Source organism: Leuciscus leuciscus (assembly GCF_965113295.1).
Source record: "Leuciscus leuciscus genome assembly, chromosome: 5".
Lineage (NCBI taxonomy): Eukaryota > Metazoa > Chordata > Actinopteri > Cypriniformes > Leuciscidae > Leuciscus > Leuciscus leuciscus.
In genome coordinates this window covers 22039804-22065690 of record NC_138729.1, presented here as the reverse complement: position 1 = coordinate 22065690, position 25887 = coordinate 22039804, and the positions used below count along the sequence as shown (strand labels likewise).

General features: G+C 37.3%; 1 long non-coding RNA gene across 1 annotated transcript; it reads left to right on the top strand.

The window, feature by feature from the left end:
* Positions 1-4733: 4733 nt before the first annotated feature.
* Positions 4734-6498, top strand: LOC309498689. The gene is made up of 3 exons (XR_014206015.1): positions 4734-4894; positions 6080-6217; positions 6408-6498. It is a non-coding gene; the product is annotated as an uncharacterized lncRNA (long non-coding RNA).
* Positions 6499-25887: the final 19389 nt, after the last annotated feature.

The window sequence follows — 25887 nt, the reverse complement described above, 5'->3', positions numbered from 1 at the left end:
AGACAACGTTATTGGGAAACCCAGCCCAAGTCATTATCTTTTACCTATGCCTTTATTTTCACGCTGTCATTTTCGCACCGTTTATGTTTTAACGTTCTATGTTACTAGGCAACACCTTTAACCCACTGAGATAGCGGTAATCAGTTTTGGTCACAATGGATAAAATTACTAGCCTAGAATCTGGATGCCAGCAGAACTTAGCCCCGCCCACAATTTTTTTAGGTTGGGAAGTTCGGTCTGGACTTGATCCGTTGTGGAGCTATTATGCCCGAACCGAAGCTGTTCGGACCAATCAAATTGTCAGGGCGGGCTTTATACGATGATGGACAGATGACCAACTGTAACGTAATCATCCACGTCATCAAAGAGCGCTTGGGTTGAATTTGTTTACAACAAAGATGACTGCCGCTGGAGAATTGAGATTTCACAATTACAAATAAGTCAGATAGAATAAATGCATATTTGGCGTGCTGTCCGAGGACAGGGCTCCGGGCTCGGTGGTATTCGGCCCGAACCCAAAGTACTCCCCCCGTATTCCAGGCTATGGAAGAACAAGCCAAGAGTGAGTGGAGGGATGCTGAAAACTGTCAAGGAATGTTAGGGGAGTTGACAGAGTGAATATGCTTCCTCTCATGCTGATAGGGTAGACATGGTAATTGTTTGATGACAAGTTGATTGGATTGATTATTTGAACGTGCTCCTCCCGAACTTTGTTTATGAAACATCATGTGTAGATTCCGCCATCGCGTCTGTTATAGAAGATATCGACAGCTCATTAATTTGAAAAGAGGAACAGAGAACCGCGATCAAGGCATTTGTCGATCGGAAATGAATAAAGAACATACGTCACTTACTCCGTTGCTCTGATTGGTTGTAGGTCTATCCAAATGAGTGCAGAGGCATTTTCCTTCCTGGTTCGGTTGAAACACGCCCCTTAATCACAGCCCAATGGAGCAGTATCAGACTCGTCAGGCTCAGGCTATAAAATTACACCACCCAAATATGCGTTTATTTCCTTCTAATTCTCGTTGTCATTGCAGGCTGGTTTAGCCTATATTAGCGTAAAACATAAAACATAAAACAACAGGACAAAAACAGTTGATGACTAAAAATTATAATTTCAAGACTCTAGACAATACTTTGTGAAGACAGTGGCATAATACAGTGACATAATGTGGGTTTTCACCTTTAGGTGTTTTTTGTTTGTTTGTTTTTTTGCAAATTCCAAGTTGGTTTTCATGTGTCTTCACTGAGGAGAGGCTTGAGTCTCAGATCTGTGTCTCGACACAATCCTATCACTGATGTCTGTGGGCCATTCCTTTGACCTCACGACTTTTTTTGTCTCTGATGTGCATTTTCAGCATTTTCAAAATATAAATTTTTAAACCTTTTATTGAGAGGTGTGTGCCTCTCAATAAAATAATACATTCGGCACTGTATTTAAAACATTGACTACAGAATTTTCTTTTAAAGTGGTCATATGATGTGATTTCTTGTTTTCCTTATTCTGTAGTGTGTTTTGTAGCTGTTTGTGCATGTATAAGATCTGCTGAGTTACAAAGCTCAGTCTCAAACCCAAAGAGATATTCTTTGTAAAAGTTAAGGCTCAGCCATGCCTTCATAAAAATGCTTTGTTTAAACACACCCCCACAAATCTACATCAGTCTGTGGGGACAGAGCTGCCAACTCTCACGCATTCACCGTGAGACTCACGGGATTGACACTTTTCACACGCTCTCACGCCACACATCCATTTTCTCATACACAGAAAAATTCGCGAAGCAAAGAGGACACGGAGACCGACAGACTAGACAGAGCAGGTAACTTATGATATATAAAAAAAAATCTCAGCTCTCAGATTCTGTCAATTTTATTACGAAATTCAAACAATAAATACCGTTTTGGCGCTTGTAAATGTGACGTGACAGATCCCTAGCGGCAAGTGAACCGATCATCTCTAGCTAATAGTAAATAAACACGAACACTGTTGAAAGATACAGTAGGCCTACAGCTTACCGAAATGTATATTCCTCATAATAATATCGATCAATCAGTGTTTTTCATCCGTAAAGGGGTCAATAAAACAGCTAGAGAACAATATGTCACATAACATTTACCTCAGGAAAGCCATTTAATGAACATAATAATAGGCTATAGTATTAGTTGGCTAGAAAAAAAGAGCTATAGAGAGTATTTTGCTAAATATGTGTACTATATTACATATTTATTATATTTTTACTTATCATTAAATAAAGTTGTTATTATAATAATAAAAAAAACGTATTATAGGCCTATTTAATTTGAGTTATTTTTAACCTTAAATAATACTACCAGCTGATAGGGCTCTCTGTATGTTTACAGCATTAGATGAGGTTTCTTTTCTTTTCTTTTTTTCTTTTTTTTCTTGAGAAAAATTAACACCTATCTTGTGTACCTAATATTTGTCCAGATGAGTCAATATTAAATCAAATAACAAGAATTTAACTGAATTGAAATCGTGAAATTTGTGTCAAGCAAAAAAAAAAAAAACGCAGCTTACCAGAAATTGTCCCATGTAAACATTGAACAATGTTGTCACTATAAAATTCAGTTTAGTTACTAAAATGTTTTGACAATCACAATACACTTATGACAAAATAGTGGGGCAATTCCATCTTTGCAAGTAGCCTAACGTTAGTCTCGCGCTTCTGACTCACAGAAACAGCCTGTGTAAGTAGGCTATGTTTTCATAATTAAAAAAAGTGCTACTGACTATTCAAATGCGAGTTTTGAGCAGTATAGAGTAGCGCTTGTTTGTCATTTCTACGATCACAAATGCAGACATGGTTTTATGTTTAAGTTACATAGTGTTCTCCCCACCGTTGCGCGATGTGACGCAACGCGTAAAAAAACAGTAAAGGCCAATTTATACTTCTGCGTCGGGTGCGCGTAGAAGGTACGGCGTAGCATACGCATTGACGTGTACCATACGTCGTACCCTTCGCCGTACCCTGACGCGCACCTCCTCAAAAATGTAACTACGCGTCGCGGCGACGCGGACCGCAAGATCTGTGATTGGTCGGCTGGATAGCATCGCGTTTCCTCCTATGCATTTCCGGAATGATCTTCTGCACTCTGCACCGCCCGCCCGCCATTTTTAAATTCCGAAGATCAGTGAAGAGCCATGGAAATAGACCAAGTGACCGAGAGATTGCTTGAAGAAGTGCGGAAATACAGCCATCTGTATGACTCCTTCAGTCGCCATTGCTAGTAGAAACCTAAACTCAAAACAGCCGCGAGGAATGTAAGCACAGTGGAACATTAAAACCTACCCTCGCCAACTAGCGTTTCGGCGGTGTAACTGCAGAGCAACACAGACATTCGCAGAAGAATAAATGCTCACGACGGCGTCGCCAACGTGCGTAGCCTACGACGTACACTACGGTATACACTCGACGCAGAAGTATAAATTGGCCTTAAGGGCTCTTACAGAGTCAACGCATCGATACGCATACGCAAGGCTACGCATCGCTACGCTTCGGCCGCCATTATGCGTCTATGCGTAGCAAAATGTGTCGTCCCAGTTTTTGATACGCGACGCACCGTTGCATGCAATACTATGCGTTGTTGGTGGGGGCGATACTGCAAGTTGCTTGTGTCCGACGTGTAGACTTTGAAAGGCAGCACGTCGCTCACGTTGCTCGCGTTGACTCTGTAAGAGCCCTAAGTCATTATCAGTAATTATGTCCCCAATGAAATAAAACTTTACCAATCTGATCTGGTCCAGTAGCAGTGGCAAAGTTGATCGATCAGCTTGGTCATCTGCATTTTCAGGATCAGATTCGGGCTCGAATTGAAAAGGTAGTACCGACATTATTACCTGGCATTATTGCTTTGGGAGCTGATGTTCCAAATATGGTAAGGGGCGTGACATTTCCGTCACATGCTTAAGGTATTTCTGGCCAATCAGAATGCACTGGATCGCTGGCCAATCAGAGCACACAGCACTTTTCAGAACGATGAAATTTGTAAAAATCGCCACGTTTCAGAAAAGCAGGGAATAGAGGAGCAACAAAATGTACGGTATGTGTAAAATAATGACTTTTTAACCTTTTTTTTTTAAACATATTGCATTAAACCAAATACACATACTGTTCTTTTTAGAACCGTCAAATGACCGCTTTAAAATGAAAACTAAATGAACTACAAACCTGACAGTATGATATAATGTAATAATGTTTCATGTTTTTAATTAAAGTTATTATAAAATGCTGCAAAAATGTTATCCACCTTATTTTTAACATAAGACCAGGTAGCATTATTTTTCACCCTGAAGTGGAAGTTGTGTGACTCTCTTCCATTTCTTTTAGTGGTACAAAATTGTCGGTCATACTGCTTGATGTTACACACTAGTTTAGCACAAACAGTTTGACTATGGGAGTTATACTCGCACATTCACAGGAAATAGCTTATGCAGTGAAAAATAAGTTGGATATTTCCTTGACTGATGGTCCCTTGTGGATCCCTCTGTAAAAGTTTAAATCCCCTGGAATAGGCTAATCACTTATTATTATTATTATTATTATTATTATTAGTGTTACTATTATTAGTGATTAAAGTATTTGGATATTATGAAATTTTAATTAAATTCTGATATTTTTTCTTCTGTATGTGACTTTTGAAACGGCTGCTGTACAACTACATTTCCCATAATACCTCACGGTGTGACTGTCACGGTACCCATAAGGCTGTTCGCCCTCTATCTCCAGCCACAGACAGGAAGGTCGTTGAGAGAGTCAGATTCAGGTCGAGCAGATTTCACACACTTCAGCAGTAAAAGATGCTCGGACAAGCCGTGCGACGATTCGCCACCTCTGCGGTGCGCTCCAGTCATTATGCGGAGGGACCAGGAAAGGTGAGGAGATTTTAGGATATTACCAAAATTAGTCGGTTCTTGTTTAAAGCTTCAACGCCTGTATGCCTTGATCGGCACAGGCCTGGGTTCATCGGAGGCCAGTTTAAGTGTTTACTGCTAGTTAAAAGTGATCACATTGGTTTGTACATAGAGGCGCTTAAGCTTATATAAATAGTTGTATTAAGTGTTAAACAGTGATTTTAATGGATCTGTAAGGGCGGAGTGCTGGAGTTTCCTTAGCTTAGCTTAGCTTAGCATTTGATCAGGCCACCGCGCCTGTGTACTTCAACCGCTTGTTTTACATAAAGGAAGACCTTCAATGATTTTCAGTGTGAATGCATTCGTGTACTTTTATTTATGATTCAAGGAGGTTGACTTATGTTACAATTGTGTTTAATGACCTTGAATTGGCATTAGTGCACCTGCTACTTCATATATTGTCTTTATTCCACGGTCATGGAAAAGCTGGAAATATCAGAAGTCATGGAAATTAATATATTCTAATAAATTATACTAATTGTATATTGTTAATATACATATTCTTGAAACTCTTAAATGTATCAATTGGCAATAAATTGCATATAATTATCCCAATAATATATTATTATTATTATTATTATTAATATATATATTAAATTAATTCGTGACCAAACGACTGCAGAAGTCATGGAAACGTTATGGAAATGCATTGATCTAAATGTGTGGGAAGTCTCTTCAGCCAATACACATAACCACAAATACATCTAGGCTACATGATGTAATTCATTATCACAAATGACTGGAAAAGTCAGGACCAGAGACCATTGATTGGTCAGAAGCTCAGTCAAACATTCTGGCTAGGTCACAAAAGCCTTATTCAGACTGTCAGTCCAAATCCAAATTTTGTACATATACAATTGGAATCCTGTCATTTTTACCAAGTGTGAACAGCAAAGTAATTAATTTTGATCAGATTCCAAAAAGATACACAAATAATTGGATTTGGACTGACAGTGTGACCATAGTTAAAGACCATATTCAGTTTAATTAATTTTAAGGAAGCATGACTTAGGCCTAAATTATAAAGTCATAAACCATGAGGAAATGTTTAGTAGTTCTCAATCTCTACATTAATTTTCCTTAATGTGGTTTCAATAATTATATATAATAGGCTACTATTTTTTATTTTTTTTTTTATTTTTGCAGAACCTGCCGTTCTCCGTAGAAAACAAGTGGAGGCTCCTTGGGATGATGGTGCTGTTCTTTGGCAGTGGATTCGCCTTCCCCTTCATCGTTGTCAGGCATCAGATCCTGAAGAAATGAAGCTCCTATCAGTCACACATTGTAAGTAACTTTTCATCACACACGTTCTGAGCACAAGTACTTCATGACTCTAAATGACCTTTAATGTTCTTTATCTCTATTAAAATTTTAACATGGTCACATTTGTGAACCATTCCAAACAATATTCAATAATTTAAAACGCCATTGTTTATTCTCCTCTTAAACTGTTCCCTTGTGCTTTGTTTTTTAGGTCAGTGTGAGTCTTGTGCAACACAGCTCTCAGTTTCTTCTGGTGTGGATCCTGTAATGTTATTGTAAATAAAATGACCAATTACATTTAATATGTTTTTTTCTCCTTTATCCCACGCTTTCCCTGAAACTTAAAAGCATCGGTTGAAATTACACATAGGACTAAACTATTCTCCTTTTAGATTTGTAAAGGTATTGAATCCATCCAGTATTTGGAATTTCTTGGCTATATCCTTTGAACAAATCTCACTATTAATGCTAGTTTCATTAAATTTAGTTAGTCATTTTTTTAAGATAACATGTTTACTTAAAACAAAATTAATCAGTACTGAGTAACAGTTTTATGCAAAGGTTTAGGCACCCCTGATAATTATCATAATTTAAATTCATAATCTGCTGGGCTTTTGAAGCAGCAACTTCATTTGGATATAATTTATACCTAATGGAAACATTTATTGAATCAACAGAAACCATGCAATGTGAATCATAAAAACAGACAGGGGCACCCAATGGAACAATCACATCAATATTTAGCAGAGCCTAATTTTGCTGAAATAGCAGCTTGTAGACACTTCATATAGCCACTACTAAGACCCTGAATTCTGGCTGCAGAATGTTGACAACCCGCTTCAAAATATTCCATAGGTTTTTGCTAATGGTCAAGTCTGGGGACTGGGATGGCCATTCTAGAACATATTATCTGTGTCTGTGCATGAATTTCTTGGTAGGTTTGGAACAATGTTTGGATCATTGTCCTTCTGAAACAGCCACCTATGGCGTAACTTCAACCTCTTGACTGATTCTTGAACATTGTTCTTAAGAATCTGCTGGTACCTGGTGGAATCCATGCAACCCTCAACTTTGAGAAGGCTTCCAGTAGCTGTCTGCCACACAGCCCCATAAGCATGATGGACCCTCCACCAAATTTTACAGTAGGGAGGAGGTTCTTCTCCTGGAATGCTGTTATTTTTCCGCCAAGTAAAACGCTTCAGGGGTTTATTCCAGAAAGCAAGGTTATCTTACCGCCAAACATACCCTGAACTCTCGGTTGATTAAACCAAACTTTGCTTACTCGAGGTATGCTGGTTCCAAGAGGATGTTCATGGTTAACAGACCAGACATTCTCAACAGAGCGACGAATCAATGAGTCACCATGGAAATGGACGCTAAGAAAAAGCGTGCTATAAAACTACTTCTTTTGTTAAATGCTGATTCACATAGTGCATATCGCCACCTATTTGGTGGTTGTGCAATCTTTTCGTTTAATAATCTTTAATCAATGTGAATAAGAACGATATCGTTTGTTTGATGCAAATTGTATAATAAAGACTGATTAAACTAAATGCAGTCTATGCTTGCAAAGATAACATGGCTGTATAAGTTTATTGTTTTAGTCATTTTTTGCTTCCACATTGCTTGAAAGGTATAGATATATCATATATACTGTGTCTTTTATTATAGATTATAGCATGGAAAATGTACCGTTTCAAAAATCAACGGTGTGAGATGAGGATTATATAGCTATATATTATAATAAAATTAACATTACCTTGTTTTAATAGCGCTTTATATATGGATATAACTATATACAGTATATAAAATATTGTGAGCAATCGCTCACGCACACTGGAGCCTCATCAATGGGACACGTATGCGCTGAGCACCTCTGAAGTAAACTAATACGTTTTTGGAACCGAAATTTAAGGTCATCCGCTGACTTACCCTTAAACATACCTGATATGTCACATAACCTGCTTCCTGGAATACACTCCTGGTTGTGACCAAATAACTCATTTTAAACTTAGTTTTATTTGTCCACAGTACATTATTCCAAAATAATGCTGGCCTGTCAGATGAGCCTTTGCATACCTCAATCTACAGAAAAGCCTTTTTCCGCATCACCCTTTTACATTAAGCAGTTCCTTGTGCAAAGTACGATGTGTGGAACGATATACAATTACACTATCAGCAGCAAGATGTTCTTGGAGCTCTTTGGATGTGATATGTGGTTTGTAAATGATCATTCTGACCATTCTTTGCCTTTGAGATTTTTTTTTTTTCTTTTTTTGGGGCCTACCACATCTTTTCTTCACAAGGACTATTCCATGGCCTTCCATTTTCTAACTATATTTCTAACTGTGGAGACAGACCCCTTAAACCTTTGTGATAACTTTTTGTATCCTTATAATTCATATTTACAAATTATCCTAATATTTCAACGCATTCTCATCCTAGGGCGTCGCTTTTGACATTTCGTCTACATCCAACGCACATGGCACCCTTTAGCGTCAATATGACACGCACAGAACTTTGTTCGGTATGGGTAGGTTTAGGTCTGGGTTAGGGTTAGACCGCTAGGAAGCGCCTTCTGGCCCATATCTATCTGCGTCTCATATTGACGCTAAAGGGTGCCATGTGCGTTGGATGTAGACGAAATGTCAAAAGCGTCAGTATATGACGCCTTGGGATGAGATCGGGCTGAATATTTGGGTCATTAAAGAGTTCGTTTGAGGTTCCCATGTTGCTACTTTCCTATAGAGAATCAACTAGCAAATAGCTACCTTAAATATCCATTTTCATGATTGGTTGCACCTGTGTTTGCAGTCTAAGATTCATTGAGCCAAACAAGTCAATTTTGTGTTGCTATCAATCAGGATTAAGTGACTTCATGTGTTCAAATCGACGCAATTGAAAGGGTGACTAAACTTTTGCAGAGCCTGTTTCTCACATTTGATTTTATTTCATACAACTCAATACTGCTACACTAAGAATTTTTGTCTGAAAATTGTCACATTATCCAGATTTCTCTAGAAACTGAATGGCAAAATTGACTATGATCTTTTCACATAAAGACAGAGCAAATTATAATGCAGCCTCAGAGGGGTGCCCAAACTTTTGCATAACACTGTACTATGAAAACCTGTGGAGATTTTAGATGTTTTATGCACATACAGAACTCCAGGAAAGCTCTCAGTTAAAATAAAAGGCATTTTACAACAGTGTGATGACAACATACATATTCAAATGGGACTGTCAGCCGGAATTTTAGATACTTCACTAAGAAGTCAGTCACTAACAGCTGTTGTAGGTGTTTGTAAGGGTATTGTTTTTCCCTCCACACTTCTCGGCTTTATGCCTCTGCTCCTGAATTTCATATATGAACCCATTATAGTTCAATTAACCTTCTACTGCCAAAAGCTATAAATATCTAAAACACAGGGAGGGAGACTTGCAAAGTGACAAGGTAATATTGGAAAAGAACTCGCATTACAAGTTTTATTTCACTGGGAACTGGCTCAGTCGACTTTTATGTACATCATTCAAGGTAATGTGGCTTGCCAATTTTTAAGAAGACCAAAGGGGTAAGGGTTTGTAATAGAAACAAGCTGTAAAAGCTTGTCATTCAAACCATCTTGTTCATATACAGGTTGGTTGGTTGATATATTATGCTACTTTTCAGTGCACAAGATCACATGCAGTTGAATATTATTTCAACATTTACTAATACATTATTAAAGTCAAAAGTTGTATCTGTTAATATTATTTAAGAGTTGTATTTTTATTAACTAATGTTAACAAAGATGAATAAATAATGTAACAAATGTTTTGCTCATTGTATAGGCTTTTTTCAGCGCTGCGCTCATTGTGTTCTGTCTTCCGGTTTGTGTTTCCACTGCATGAAGGTAAGATCTTGTGGATTTATGAATGAACCACTCATTTAAAATCTTCTCGGTCTATTCACATTTATGACATCAGCTTAAAACACTACAATGCTCATGATAACTTTCGTTAACTCAAGTAAATCCAGTTCACCAGCTAAATACTCTTCGACAGTGATGCCATATTTATATACATGATTCAGAGAACATACAGAGTTACAGCAAGAATTTCAGAGTCAAAGTTCTAAAGATGGCTGCATGCTTGTTTCTCTGGCGCATAAGGTCTATAGACCCCTTCAATGTTTGTAAACATCGAAAGCAGGTTGGGGTTGGAAAAATGGCGCGGCTAATAGACCGGCATATTGTGTCAAGGGTATGCACTGTCTTTTCCACCACATGAAAAGTACCATAATAAACTTGTTTTAGCTAATGGCGATTGTCTGCCTGATCCCGAGCCCCTAACATAATGGGTAGACAGCGTTAGCAAGTGGCCAGATATTCACTGGTACTGCTATCTATTCAGATAGATACTGCTATTCTGCTAAGTCTGTAGCATGAGATTAATGGCAGATATCAAACTTCACCTAACTATTAAATCAGTCTACAGTTTACAGAAAACATTTGTTTACTTGCCATGGCTTAACTCTACCGTTGTTGTCACAATGTTGTCGCTAGCCTTCGGCTAACTACTAGCAGCTGGCTACGTTTGTAGCATGACACAGGTCCATGACATTTAAAAAACTATTAACCTGCATAGCTTAACATTATAGGCTAGTGTACAGAAAACTGTCCATATTTTTTTTTTTTTATTTTTTTTTTTTTATAAACGGGCAGACTGGGACAATGCTACAATCAATGACAGGTTTCCGTAGTGTAATGGTTATCACGTTCGCCTCACACGCGAAAGGTCCCCAGTTCGAAACTGGGCGGGTAGTGTTGGCGAGAATTTCTTATGTGCTTTCCTGTAGCTCAGTGGTAAGAGCATTGCGTTAACAACGCAAGGTTGTGGGTTCGATCCCAGGGGATTGCACATACCTATGTATAAATGTATAGGATAATGCAATGTAAGTCGCTTTGGATAAAAGCGTCTGCCAAATGCATAAATGTAAATGTAAAGAGTGCTCACATCATATCAGGTAAAGTCATCCTTTATCATCCCTTTCTGTTAGATTAAACTCGAAAGCCTGGATTGCATAAACAGTTTTCTGAACACTAGCCTATAACGTTAAGCTATGCAGGTTAATAGTTTTTTAAATGTCATGGACCTGTGTCATGCTACAGACGTTGCCAGCTGCTAGTAGTTAGCCGAAGGCTAGGGCCAACATTGTGACGACAACTGTAGAGTTAAGCCATGGTAAGTAAACAAATGTTTTCTGTAAACTGTAGACTGATTTAATAGTTAGATGAAGTTTGATATCTGGCATTAATTGACCTGTGTCATGCTACAGACTTAGAAGATAGCAGTATCTATCTAAACAGATGTCGTCTATTTTTTTTTTTAAACGGATGAGATCCTGCAGGAATCCTGAAAAACTTGACTTCACAACTGGTGCGATTTTTACAGTCCACGACGCAACAAGTTGGCATTTTTTTCTTGATGAGAAATGATCTTACACACAATTCAATGGGATGGAATTAACTTTCTGACCCCGACCTGCGCATTGCGAACTACAAATTTTCCTGTGATGTCAACTGTGAAGGGGTCTATAGGTAATGATAAATAAAGCATTAACTGACTGGAACTTATTGTAAAGTGTTACCAATACTACTGGGCGGTTGAATGCTTGATTCTGATTGGTTGACGAACGTTCTAAGGTGTGCAATTATTTTCAGGGAAACGCACGGCTAAAGTAGTTCCAGGCAGGTCTTTACCACAGTACAGTTCTATATAACTTCACCAAATGATTTCAGTTATTTTAAAGGTCTTTACAGCCTATACAGAACCAAAACCCACAACGACACTGACCGATAATAAACAATAGGATAAAAACAACAAATGATTTCCATGTTTTTTACCACAAAATTACGTTTTATTATTTTTTTTGCATTTATAAGTTATTATGGAAAAGCACATCTCTTTCTCGCACTCTCTCCCACTCAAACACATGCACACATTTAGTACGAACACACACTTGCGTGTTGTCAGCGCTGCTCTGATGCTTTTATCAGTAAAATAGTTTAGCAACTTAAAAGCTACATGACGTTTCTCACTAGCATTCACTATAAGTACAGACGCTGGTGCCGAACACTGTTGAGAGACGCACAGACTGAGGTAATTCACACACACTTAATCTCTCTCTCTCTCTCTCTCTCTCTCTCTCTCTCTCTCTCTCTCTCTCTCTCTCTAATAACTGCATTAGTCTGCTATCAATGTCTCAAGTCTCCGTCTCTCTCTTTCTAATAACTGCATTAGTCTGCTATCAGTGTCTCAAGTCTCCGTTACTAGCTCTAAAATTGCGTTTTGGAATTAGCAACGGAGGCTTGGGATGAGATGCGTAAGAAATTAGTCCCACACATAAGGACAAAAACCTGACAAACGTCCTGAAAACATCATCTGAACAATGTTTTGAAGTGTGGTCACCATAGTATAAGCGGAATTATTGTCTTCAGTCAATTATTCCTTACTTATTTTAACTTAATTCACAAATTCACTTTTAAGTTGGCCTTTATATTCTTATGGTTGGCTCACCATAAACTTTTGTTTTATATTGTAAACGTTATCACTACTCTGTGACTTTCAAAGATCTCTTGGTGTTCTTGCTTAGCGCAAGCATTTATGTATCCCTATAACACTATGTCCTTGAGAACAAAGATGCAATCGTTGCCAGTGCCAGAACGCTAAGGTCACACAGAACAGGCCATTAAAAACCAGCCATCCCTAAATCAAAGTCTGCCAGATTGTATGATAACTCTTCCCTGGACACAGGCTCTGATTAAAACAAAGCAGAGCCATTAAAAATCTATTCCATAATTGTATGTTAATGTTTAATGATTTTGGACCGTCATGCAGCACTATAAAGTTAATGTACCATCAAATTTGCCATAAGCAACGAAAGCGAAGGCAACAGTAAACTGTGTTAATTTTGGATAAATTTGTATTTGTTCCAGCTTTAAAAAGATTATTAAATTCTACTCTGTTTAATGGAAAGCTACCGCTTTTCCTCTGGACTCTTTATATCTTGTATGCACTAAGATGTCTGAATGTAACTTTTTAGATTAATTGCCAACATATTTAGTTGTTTAATTGCTAGGTTGTGTTTGTTATACCTGTACCATGCAATGACTTTCAATGAAGAATGGGCATGCTAGGTCGTAAAGTAATACGTATACTAGGTTTTATTATCACATTCACTTTGAAAAGAGGAAAGTATGTCAGTTTTTAGATGTGGGAAAGATGCCTCCAAGATTGTAATAGGCTACTTACATGAAAGGAAATCATATGGCTTGAAGGGATATTTCACCCATAATTGAACATTGTGTCATCATTTACTTACTCTCATGTCATTTCACATCTCTATGACTTTCTTTCTTCTATGGAACATAAAAGAAGATATTTTGAAGAAAATCTTCTTTTGTGATTTGCAGAACAAAGTCATATTTGGAACGAAATGATGGTGGGTAAATTATCCCGTCTATTTATCGTAAAAACATGACTAACTTTTTATTTACTTGTTCTTAAAGGGATACTCCACTTTAAAATGAAAATTCTGTCATCACATACTCACCCTCATGTTGTTTCAAATCTGTATGAATTTCTTTCTTCTGCTGAACAGAAAGGAAGATATTAAGAAGAATGTCAGTAACCAGACAGTTTCTGGTACCATTGACTTCCATAGTAGGAAAAAATATATACTATGGAAGTCAATGGGACCCAGAAACTGTCTGGTTACTGACATTCTTCTTAATATCTTCCTTTCTGTTCAGCAGAAGAAAGAAATTCATACAGGTTTGAAACAACATGAGGGTGAGTATATGATGACAGAATTTTCATTTTAAAGTGGAGTATCCCTTTAAGCAAAATATTATTTATAATTATAATTTTTATTTTTTTACTTCTGAGAAAATTGCTGTCTGTGTGTAGTTCGAAACTCTCGTTTAGTTTTATTTAATAAATCATGCTGGTTTCAGATTAGTTGTGTTTTAATTGTATGGCAACACAGTTTAAGGAGCCCTTAAAGGGACATGATGGACAACATATGAGATCACTACTAATGTTTATGAACAACCGCATTATCTGACATTATTTTTTAAAGTACATTATGATAAATACTTTGCTTGCTGTAAATAAATAATACATTTTAGCTAGATTATGTTCATTACCTGTCTAGTGATGTATGTTTATGCTAAAATATAATTAAATGGTTTGTATTAAAAAAAAGAAAAGAAAAAGTAGTGAGTTGGCTCATGTGATTTTTGTTTCACGCATCAGAACTTCCAATAAAGGTACATATGAGAGCACCAATGCTCCCTGGTTTTCACGGTGCATTGTGGGACTTAGGTAGCGAACATTTCAGTGCACTGGAAGGATTGTACGATTGAGACAGCCCATAAAATGGCCAACTCACTGATCAGTGTCCTGACTACTGAACTAGGGAGCTGATTGACACAAACCCATATTTCGATGCTTTTGCTTTTGCATTCAAAACGAACACAAAATTTCTCAGAGAGCACAAAACATTTTGCAAGCGAATGCAAAGTTTCTTGAGGAAATGGGAAACATTTGTGAGAGAAGGCAAAAGCATTGACAAATAATTGTCCCTCCCATCTTTTCTTCCTCCTTTACCATGTCCCTTTTGGACCTCCTTATTACGTTTTCCGAAGTAGCTGTAGTGTACATTTAGAAGATGAAAAACAAAAAAACAGCCTAAAAGAACAATAACAACAGTGATTGTTGTGTGACAGTCTCACTGACTCTCACATACTGTGTTGCTAGTATTTTATGTTATGTAGGCCTAACAGGTGGGCAGATTTTATTGACACGAAAATCTGAAACAGCCAACATATGTTTGCATTGATGTTTTTTTTTTTTTTTTTGCATTCAGTCTGAAAATTGTTTCGCAATAGTGCTTGGTTGTGTCAGGAAACATAAGCATGCATTGCCAAATGTGCAAATTTCTTGAAAAAACTCAAATCAACAACAGAAGCACATAAACAAGCAAATAAAGCTCCTAGTTTAGGAATTCATATGAAATCAAAATGCATGCATTCTCCCCAGATTTATTCAGATTGAATAAAAGATATCTGCAGATTGACAGCAGCCAGTAAGTTTGGAAAGAAATTAGACCAAAATGATTTATATACTGTATTGTAACACTTTACAATAAGGTGCATTAGTTAACTATTATTAGTTTACATGAACTAAGAGTGAACAATACTTCTTCAGCATTTATTAATCTTAGTTACTATCATTTTCAACATTTACTAATACCTTTTTAAAATCAAAGGTTGTATTTGTTAACATTAGTTAATGCACTGTGAACTAACATGAACAAACAATGAACAGCTGTTTCGTATTAACTAACATTAACAAAGATTAATAAATACTGTAACTAATGTATTGGTCATTGTTAGTTCATGTTAGTTAATACATTAACTAATGTTAACTAATGAACCTTATTGTAAAGTGTTACCAATTACATTTAAAATATTAAAGGTTTGCATGCATGGTATTGACTTTGGATGCTGTTACTTCTTAAAACATACTTTGCTTATTTGAATTCTGGTTGGGAGACATTGGGAGACTACCAGAGCCTAATGAGACATCGAGAGGGTGGTGACATATCTTTCCAGTACTAAATAGGATTGGCCGAGACTATATAACTTTCCAATTATGCCTTTCCTCTGCCACAATGATGTTTTTGCATCGAGTTTGGGGGCTGTTTGTGGATCATTATTTGTTCCTTTTCAATGCTGCAAGCTCTCTTTCCCACCCACGGACAGAAATAGATGTTTTTTGAACCTGACGTCTGGATGGTTCCGAGGTCTCATCTGTTAGTTTCTACCTGTGGTTGTTCTGTTCGTGCATTGGCAAACATCATCTGGCCTCTAAAATACGCCCTCAGAAAACAAGTCATCAAGTCCCAGATGCAATATATGTTCCACTGGATTGGTGGCAGACACTTGTCTTTGTTATAACTCTGTCCTTCATGCCACAGCAGTGAAATAGGATTCTTTCTCAGTGTTTATCGAGTACATCTGACCTTTAAAAGAAAGGTAGATTTACTAAAGATAAATCGTCTTTCAAAAGGGTTCAAATAGGGCCACTCTTTGAAATAAAAGAACGATGGCTATTATCTTGAGAATCATTACCAAAAGTGAAAAGGACGACAAATTAAGAAAATTACAACTGTGCAGTACTGTATACCAAAAGGTGTTTTATGACTCAACATTTATTTGGTAAAAAAAAAAAAAAAAAGACCTTTTGAAGCAGAGTGAGATTTAAGAACCACCTACATTAAATGTTCCCTGATATGGAATGTTGCATAATATATTAAACCAAACAGGAGAGCTTTGCATCTCAGCAGAATGATTTTGTTAGGAATAAAACCTTTAGAGAGCTGCTGATGATGCGGATCAGCCTGGTACAAACAATTCAAAACTTACTCTTTGTCTTTCTCAACAATTTCAGTGACTGACAGTTTTGTCACCCAGGCCGTTCACTGGTGATGACAACAGTAAGCGTTTGTCACTGTTCCAATTTGCAGCTCTTACGGGTGTCATTTGTTTCTGCCTTGACATACACAACAGCAGAAACTCAACCAAATTGCTGACACTTATTTCAGTTATTGTTTTCAATTCCATTGCCCTTTTTTATTATTGTCATCATCATCATCACAGAATGTTTATTTCACCCGAAATACGCTGCAGTTGTGGCTTGTTTGAGTTTAGATGGTCTTGTGTCTTCCTTTGGGATTTTGTTTTGAATATTTTAGGTTATTTTTTAAATCTGTACTTTATCATGTTTCTATAAAATCATTGGTAAATGAAAGAGATTATTCCCAAGGCTCATAAACAGTGGATGTAAAAACATTAAAATATAGTTAATCCTTTCTGTGTGAAAGAATATAACAGTCTCCATAACGTAAAACTATAAGACTTTATATAACATTAATCTGGCAGGCACTTTTATTAAACTATCTTGACCATTATAAAAACTTTAATCAGGACATCTGAACAAAACATAATCTATATTTGTACAGTATGTTTCTCTCGACTGTTGTGTGTGTCTTTTCGTTTGTAGTTGACTTTGTTTTATCTTTATCAATGTCATTAAAAAAAATGATGATACTATAGAGGATACTATACTCTATATTTTTAATGTCCGATCTTCATTTTCCACCAGCTAGATCCAAGGAGATACTACAAAGATGTTGCTCTTTCTCTAAAGTGAATGTGAGATTGATATAACACAACTAATAATGTTGTTGATCCAAGATGCAATCCACGGATGAAATATCCACTAATGCTCTGGACTCGAGGTAGAGACAGTTCACTTTAAATCTCCTTTCACTGTAAGCCATTTACAAAATCACTCAGTCCTACCTTTATTCAAAGTATTTGCCTTGTACCAAGGTTTATACCTGAAAGGTGAAATGGCATTGAACTTGAATCACATCTGCAATAATAACAAAGCTTCATTAATAACGATAATATATAAAAAAATAAAAAAATAAAGGCTTATTTTCACTTGGTTCCTTACTCAATACTATGTTTTGAGCTCAAAACATTTTTATCATAGTGCATGATTTGTAAACAAATACATTTTGACATTTGCATCACATAGTGTGGCGAGGGGGGCGTGGACAAAAGTGGAGTCTGCAGGGGGGGAACGAGTGCGGAGACGAGCGGTAATAAGGAGGTCAAGTGAATGATGACTAACATCTCTTTAATTCTAGTGATTGACAGAGAGATGTGATATAAGATGTGAGATATGATATATATGCCTAGGGGAGCACAGGTGGCTGCACAACTGCTACCTGTGGAGAACCTCCTGGCTTAAGATGATCTGAAAAGGGCCATCCTTCTTTCGAGATGGCCCAACAGCTCCGGGACGCTTAACCGCAAGTGGTGATGGCCCAGACACATAACGTACACGGTAGTACCAAATACCTGTGAGTATTAAGGGGGGTGCATATCAAGCTTTGGTGGGTTCAAGCTGTAAACAAACCTCCATTCATCAAAGCCTGATGCAACAGAACGCATTGGATCCGTAAGGTTAAGGTGCGGTGTGTGGGGGGATGTGGTGGATTATCCTTTAGTACCTGTTAATATTCAATTTAGGGGAGAAAAGCATAGAGTTAAGGTGGCGGTTAATCCCCACTTTTGGAATCCGCTGATTTTGGGTACAGATTGGCCAGCATTTACACAATAATTGGGGATTTTGTGTCTGGATGCCTCTTGGTAGACAGGGCTAGGGACGGGAGAAGCCGTGGCTCAGACTGGGGAAGCTGTTCCGGGACCGTCAAACAAGAAAGAGGGCGGAGCTAATGCCACCTGAGTTAGATGACTTTCCTCTCGAGCAGTCGCGTGATGAAACACTCAAAGACACATACAGTATGATCGGGTCTGCACCATCGACAGACAGCTACTTCAGCCTGATCAGCCTCTCTCCTATCCCTATTTTTCTATTATGAAAGATAGAAATGGCCCCAGACAAAGGAAAATAAAACCCAGTTAGTAGTGCCAAAAAGCCGTCGGGAAATGCTTTTCGAGTTTAAGTTCTCATTTTAGTCCCATGGCAGGCCACATGAGGGAAGTAAAGAACCATATCCATCAATGCATAAGCATAAGAACCAAAGCACCATATCGAACTATCTCCGGGGAAGTGGCATTCAGCCATCACTATCGTTTACCTGAACACAAGAAATAAGTGGTACAGGATGAATACAGGCCATGCTAGAGTTGGGCTTAATAGAACAATCACATAGCAACTGGGTGAGCCCGATAGTTTTGGTACCCAAATCCAGATATTGGGGATGGGTGCACTCCTGTCCTAGGTGGTTGGAGGAGAGGAGCGGCCGGTGCTGTATCTAAGTCGAAAGCTCTCAAACAGCACCATTGAAAAAGAATGATTGGCCATTCGTTGGGCCGTCCTCACCCTCCATTATTTCCTCCTGGCATGGGAGGTAATCTCTAGCGCATGAAGGATACCAAATGCGTGGATCACCCGTTGGTATTTAGCTTTACTAATATAACAATAATATGATAATACGTGTAAGTAATCTGGCATGGTTGTTTCAGAGAATATTTTTTTATCTGACATCTGCTTTTGCCAAACATTATCATTAGGTTTAGAGAAGGGTCTATTGTACGTGATACATTATTTTCAAACGCGATAGAACATTAACCTTTTAGCGGCACTCACCGGATTACATTTTTAAACTGGATATGTACAACAATAAAAACAGATTCACATTCATCTGTTTTGGATAATTCTAAACACGCTTTTAGCTGCCCTAACTGCAAATTTCACTTTTTAAAATATCGCGAAATGTGCACGAAGAAATTTAACGGTACATATCATTTTACAGATATGTTGCCAGGCACTTTCTTCAATGAGCATTGGTTGTAAATGTTTTGACAACTGCTGCAAATTTATATTTTACCCATTTCAGTCTTGAGTATCCCTTTAATGTATTTGGCTAATACTGGGAAAATGCTTAATAGGCTATTTAAAAGATGACAAACAAATTACATTATATTGAATTACATTTAGTTCAGTTCCAGCCTCAGTGCCCCGCTCAGTTTTGAATACTTTAATTAATTGAATTTATCAAATTGCTTTCCAGGTCTCAACAATGTGGTTCCTGATGGAAGACTACTTCAACTTTTGTTGCAATGCTAATGGATTTTCAAGATCCTTAAGCTTGGGGTGGATTTGCCTTATTGTAGATTAGCTATGTGATACACCTCTCCTTCCTGAATCATTTTCTGTGATTTTTGTATGGGTGGGCATGAGAAAGGGTTGTGAGAAGTTAATTACTTTTTATAGAGGCCAAAAATTGTCTTCCGTATGAAACTGATTTAGAAGACTAATGCTTTAAATGACTCATTCTTTTTCAGTCTCACAGTAAGTCAGGCTGGAATTAACCATTCAGTTTTAGTCTATGATAAATGAGCTGTGTTCTCTGTAATTCTGAATTATCATTAAACCATAAATCATTACTTCATTAAAGATTTATCCATTGGGTTGAGCAGCAGATTGAATAAGTATAGCCTTTATGCCATCTCTTCCTCATATCAGTTCATCTCTTTCTGTCCAAGTCTCTGAGATATTGGGTTAATAAAAGTTCCAGGCTTTTTTATGTCTTTAAGAACAATCTGAAGAAAATAGAGTCAATGGTCTGATCATATGCATCAGCAGTTCGTTCATTTAATTTCAGCTAGAAATGGTCAGACTCCCTCGAGGGAAATAGTTGACATGAGAAAATTAGTGCCAGGTTCAGTTGTGCTGCTCCCCAAGTCTATATTTAACCTTTAGATCTTGAAGAAATACTAGAGAACCCGTGAGCAATAGTAAAAAGATGTTACAATTCACCGAGCATTCACTACTCTCTATACACAGAGGGGATATAAGTAGCAGTTTACTGTGTAAATAAATACAGATTTCCTTACTTTAATTTCACACGTTCACACTTATAAATAATCAGATAGTAAAAGAGTATGGGTATTTGGTGTCCAAGGGAAGGGCTCTGAACTCTGAATTTGGAATATTTTAAATGATCCTACTTGTTTCAGAATGTTCAGAGACCATTAAAAAGTAGCATGCCTGAATTTCAAAATGACAAAGTAGAATGTTCCCTTCATGTTGAAAAAAATAAAACAGAAACATTTCAGAGAAGATTCAGAAATAACATTTTCAAAAACCTAACATGTTTTTGTTATCTGGGTTAGCTACAGAAACTTTACTCTCCTAACATTTCAAAAAATTATGTGCTTCCCACTAAGACACAACACATTTAAAGTACTACAGTATCTACATAGCTTACTATGCATGGGTTTCCTTAACATCACTGTTTAGTCCATGTTATTTGTCTGATCAAACAGGCAGTACATGTGTCATGGTTGTCAACTTTGAATGGGAGAAGAGATATCAAAAGTCTTAAAGATAGACAATCTAACACACAGTGTGAAGCCCCTGACGGACAGCAAGAAAGAGTTCAGGGATGGGTCGTGGCCGAATGAACGATGGGGGTCCAATCTCTCAAAAGCACTGAATCAAATAATTGCTTCCAGCTGCAGAACGAGATATGTGGTGTGTGTATGAGGCAGAGAAAGAGTATGCGGGAAAAGGAGACAGAGAGTGGGTGTGTTTAACACAGAGTGTTCTTCTTGATAAAGTCCTTGGATGAAAAGAAGCTGGGCCCACTGAGGACTTCCATCTGTGTGCTTCTTATAATCTTAGTCTCCATAAGGAATAAAAGAGAGATAGCATGTGAGAACTCCGAATTACAGAAAGAAAAATAGAGAAAGGGCATGTGGCATTTGGAGGTGGTTACATTTCCCCCCCCAAAAAACAACACGCATTCTTAATGAATATGCCCATATAATTATTACTCAATGCAGTCTGCATGGCTACATTCCACAAACAAAGTTTTGCTAATAAGCCTCAATCTATAATCAGCCTAATTTAGCGTATTTAGCGTAAGGTTAAAGTACATTTAACCTTCGGAACATACATGCTCACTCTTGACTGGTTCCTCCACAGTCAGGAATACGGGGGGAGTACTCTGGGTTCGGGCCAAAATACAGAGCTTGGAGCCCTCTCCTTGGACAGCACGTCAAATACACGTACTCTTTACTCTAATTTGATTATTTGTAAGTGTGAAATTGCAAATGAAATGTTTCATGGATTTTTCACATTCGATTTTTCAGTTTCTGAAGCTGAGCTTTCTTTCATTTCAGTGTCATAGTTGTTTACACATGCACAACTTGTTTTTGCATTCCACTGCACTGCTTCTCCATTGTTTTCTATGTAAACATGTTTGACCATTACGCTCGCGTCTTTTGCACTGTCTCTCTCATGACACAGCATTCTAAAAACATGGTGTTCAAGTTAAAAATAGTTTAACATTTAAAAGACGTGTCTTGATACTTGTTCGATGTGAAGCACACCCTAGAAGCAGTTTACATAACTTGTTTTTGTGTTCCACTGCACTGCTTTTCTATTGTTTTTATACCAAGTTATGGCATGAAACTCTAGATGGTGCTGGCTGATATGTCCTTAACTTAAAATCCTTAACTTTCAAATATCTTGGCGGTAGATCTGCTTTTTTGGGGTGTGTGTTTTGTCCAATGTCGTTCTGTCTATAGATGTTCATATGTACAATATGCATATCTGCCTATGCAGCTTGTTTTCTCACTCAGCAGCACGTGTGTATATATGAAGACTTCAGATGCAAAAGCCTCTAAGTCCGTCTAAAGTTTTTGTTTAATATTGACATTTTTATCAGGCTCCTATATGTTTCTACCCAAGTACCGGCATTTCTGAATGGGCTGAGGCTGGGATTTAGTGAGTTTAAAGTGAAAGTATTTGATGAATGTGGCTTTTAGAGGCTTTTGCATCGGAGGTATTCATATGCTTGTATTGTCAATTTCTTCCATTAACTTTTGCAACTATGCAAGTGAAAAGTTGCTTTACAAATGTATAGCAATAGTCTCTTTCAGCTGTTGCACAACTGTGCTCCAAACACAAAAATCTAGAGCGACTGGGAAAAACTGCTCAACTGTGGCATTGGCTGAAGATGTGGCATTGGCACTGTGGCATTGGCCCCACACAGACAAAAGATGTTTGTGTGGGGAGGGCTGAGCACTTTTCTCATGTCTTGTCTCCTGCTTTGTTGGGGGGCTATTTCATGTATGTTACATGTGCAGCAGCAGCATGTCTTACATGCTCACAGTCGATTATCTGTTGAATCCGCCAGCCTGTATTAGTTCAACTTCCTTTTAAAATAATTGTGTTTAACAGTGGAATTTGTGGTGAAAAACGACATTATCCATGATGCTATACAGAAAATTTAATCAGAGAGTCCAAACCAGAGATGGACTTATTATTGGGAGATACAATGGTCTGTGGCTCTACCACTGGAGAAAGTGTAATGGCTAACTTGGATCACATGTGCCTTGATAACCACATTCAGCCTTGATGTCATTGATTTCGTTCAAAGTTGTGCGACTATCAATACCATAGAAATGAATGAGAAGTGCAGTAAACTGAATTCTACCTGTCTCGCGATTGTCCGTGACTTCTCTAATAAAACAGAATTTGTTCAATCAAAAACTAATGTTTAAGAGCAAACATGTTATCAGCTTTTGATTCATTGAATGATAACATCCATTAAAAAACAGCCTCTGGTCTCTTTCTCTGCGTACCACAGCATTAGCAGGCATTACGTTTTAATTTTTAATTTAAATTTTTTTTGCTAACCTTGCAGGCTTGCCTTTATGTGGTTTTGTTCAAAACAAGCACAACGCACCAAAAGCTCTTTAGCTCCACCCACTCCCATGGAGCACCGCAAATGACATAATTGAGTCGGTCTCCCTGCGCACTCAAAATACTTTGTGTAAATATGCATATTTTGCAATAATCTTAAAAAAAGTTGTTTTCGTATAAAAATGAGTAGTTTTGTATTTTTTTTTATCATTGTTTTTAATTTGATTATGTTGTTCTCAATGCTTCATGAGATCAAAGTTCTTTCCCTCACTAAAGCCATTAAATACACAGTCTTACCTTTGTATTTTTTTCCGGTTTTCAAATACTTTTTTTGCTTCAAAATAATTTTTTAATGTTATGATTCACCTCATAGCTGATTGGCTTGATTTGTGGTTATAACACTCTTACAGACTTTGTTATATCCCTATGGAGAAATTAATGCAAATAAATATACTTCTGGAACAACACCACTGAAAAATTGTGCGGGCACTGTTGCAATCTATGAACAGCCACATATTCACTACAACCAATAGTTATTTAGGTCACCATGAAACAGAAGATTGTGTTCTTTCGTTCTGTATACTACAGTATGTTCTATATCAGTCAAATTGATTATCACCAGTGTGTCTTGATATCAGTATCTCTCTCTCTCTCTCCCTCCACCATACAATCTAGCACCTCCCCTTCTTTGGTCAGACCTTTTCTGCTCGGTCTCAGAGGGAGAGAACTGAAGAGGAGGAGGGTTTTCTGTGTGCGTATGCAGCAGAATGTGACTGAAGTGCTGACTGCTTATACCTGAGCGCCAACTCAGGGAGGACGATATGCGCTGTTGTTCAGCAAAAACATCAAAGTTTGTTTATCACCTCCCTCTGCCTGGATATGAAATCAAAGAAATGAACTATTATGTTTTCTTCCTTGCTGTGAGCTCAATAGTCCATATCCGCTTTTATCACGATTCAGTTTTTCAGAGTATGTTCACCATTTCATCTGATCTTAAACTCTTACTCCATTATTGTTTTGCAAAATCTAAAGGTTATTTGAGGTTAATTCTCCCTCAGGTGCTTGCTTGCAGCTAAGTTTAAATCTCAAGAGAGAATACTGAGATATTGTCTTTTGAACAGATTATTTCACATTGTTGATTTATAATTTCATATATTTATTTTAAAGGCTATGTGTGATTTCTATTATATTAGTCGCACCTAATGCAAATGCAAAAAGTATGATTGTTTCTTAACTGGATTCTGGTTTATCTGTCTTTGTTGTCTGTGAAGGCTATGCATCACTACTGATCAAGCATATAAATAATTGCAATAGGATTTATTATCAAAACATTTATTTGTATTATTATGCTTCCAAACACAGATCTCTCCCTGATATTTTCAATATTAAAAAAACAACAACAATTAATAGGATGACTGTAGTTTATTTGGATTCTTCCCAGGTAACATTCTCAGAACTTTATGAACAAACATTCTTCCAGTAACATAACTAGAGCCTTTGTCCAAAGTTTAGCTGTTCTTTAATAAATGTTCTCAAAATGTTAGCACAAAAATATGATCTAATCGTTCATTGAATGTTATATTTCTGAAATATTTTAGTTGGATATTTGTCTATATAAGCCTATATATGGCTATAACCTATATAAGGTTTTTATTTTATTTGTTTGATGTTACTACTTGTTTTGGATCATTCAGTGAACATTCTAAAGCAATGTTCCCATAATGTTTGCACAATTATAAAGTCGAATTGTTGTTCTGAGTTGCTTCCTCTGATGGACCACGATTATTTTCCAAAAACTCATACCACCTACCCCCCCACCCCTCCCCCTCTTCCATATTTTAGCATTTCAAAAAAAGTTACTTCACTTTTAAATTACATTTCTCAAGATCTATCTATGCAAAGTAATCCATCCAAAAATACATCGCTTGTAATGATATGAGCTGCTTTCCTGCCCATCACATGAGAGCCTTGTTACATGAGGAAATTATGGGCTAAATGGACTCTTAAGAGGGTTTTCTAAGTGCCAAGATGGACTGGGGTCTTGTCCTGTCACCTTCAGTGTTTAGCACTCTCTGATGGACGCTATTTTGGGTTCAAGCTACACCACTTTACACTGAAATTACCATTTTGTAAGCGAGCCAGTTAGTGAGAAGCAGTTTCCTCTCCCCTTAACTGTAACCATGCACCCTTTTTGAGCATAGATGTGAAAATGCACTATCCAAACTTAAATGGACCTACGGTTGTTCTCTTTTTAAAGAAGACACTCAGGAGATTATTGCTGAGGTGAAAGCCCTTAAAAAAATAAGTTATAGAAGTTTAAATTTACTGTAAAGCAAATGTACTATACTAAAAAATATATATATTTTATACAAATACATCATTTTTAATCA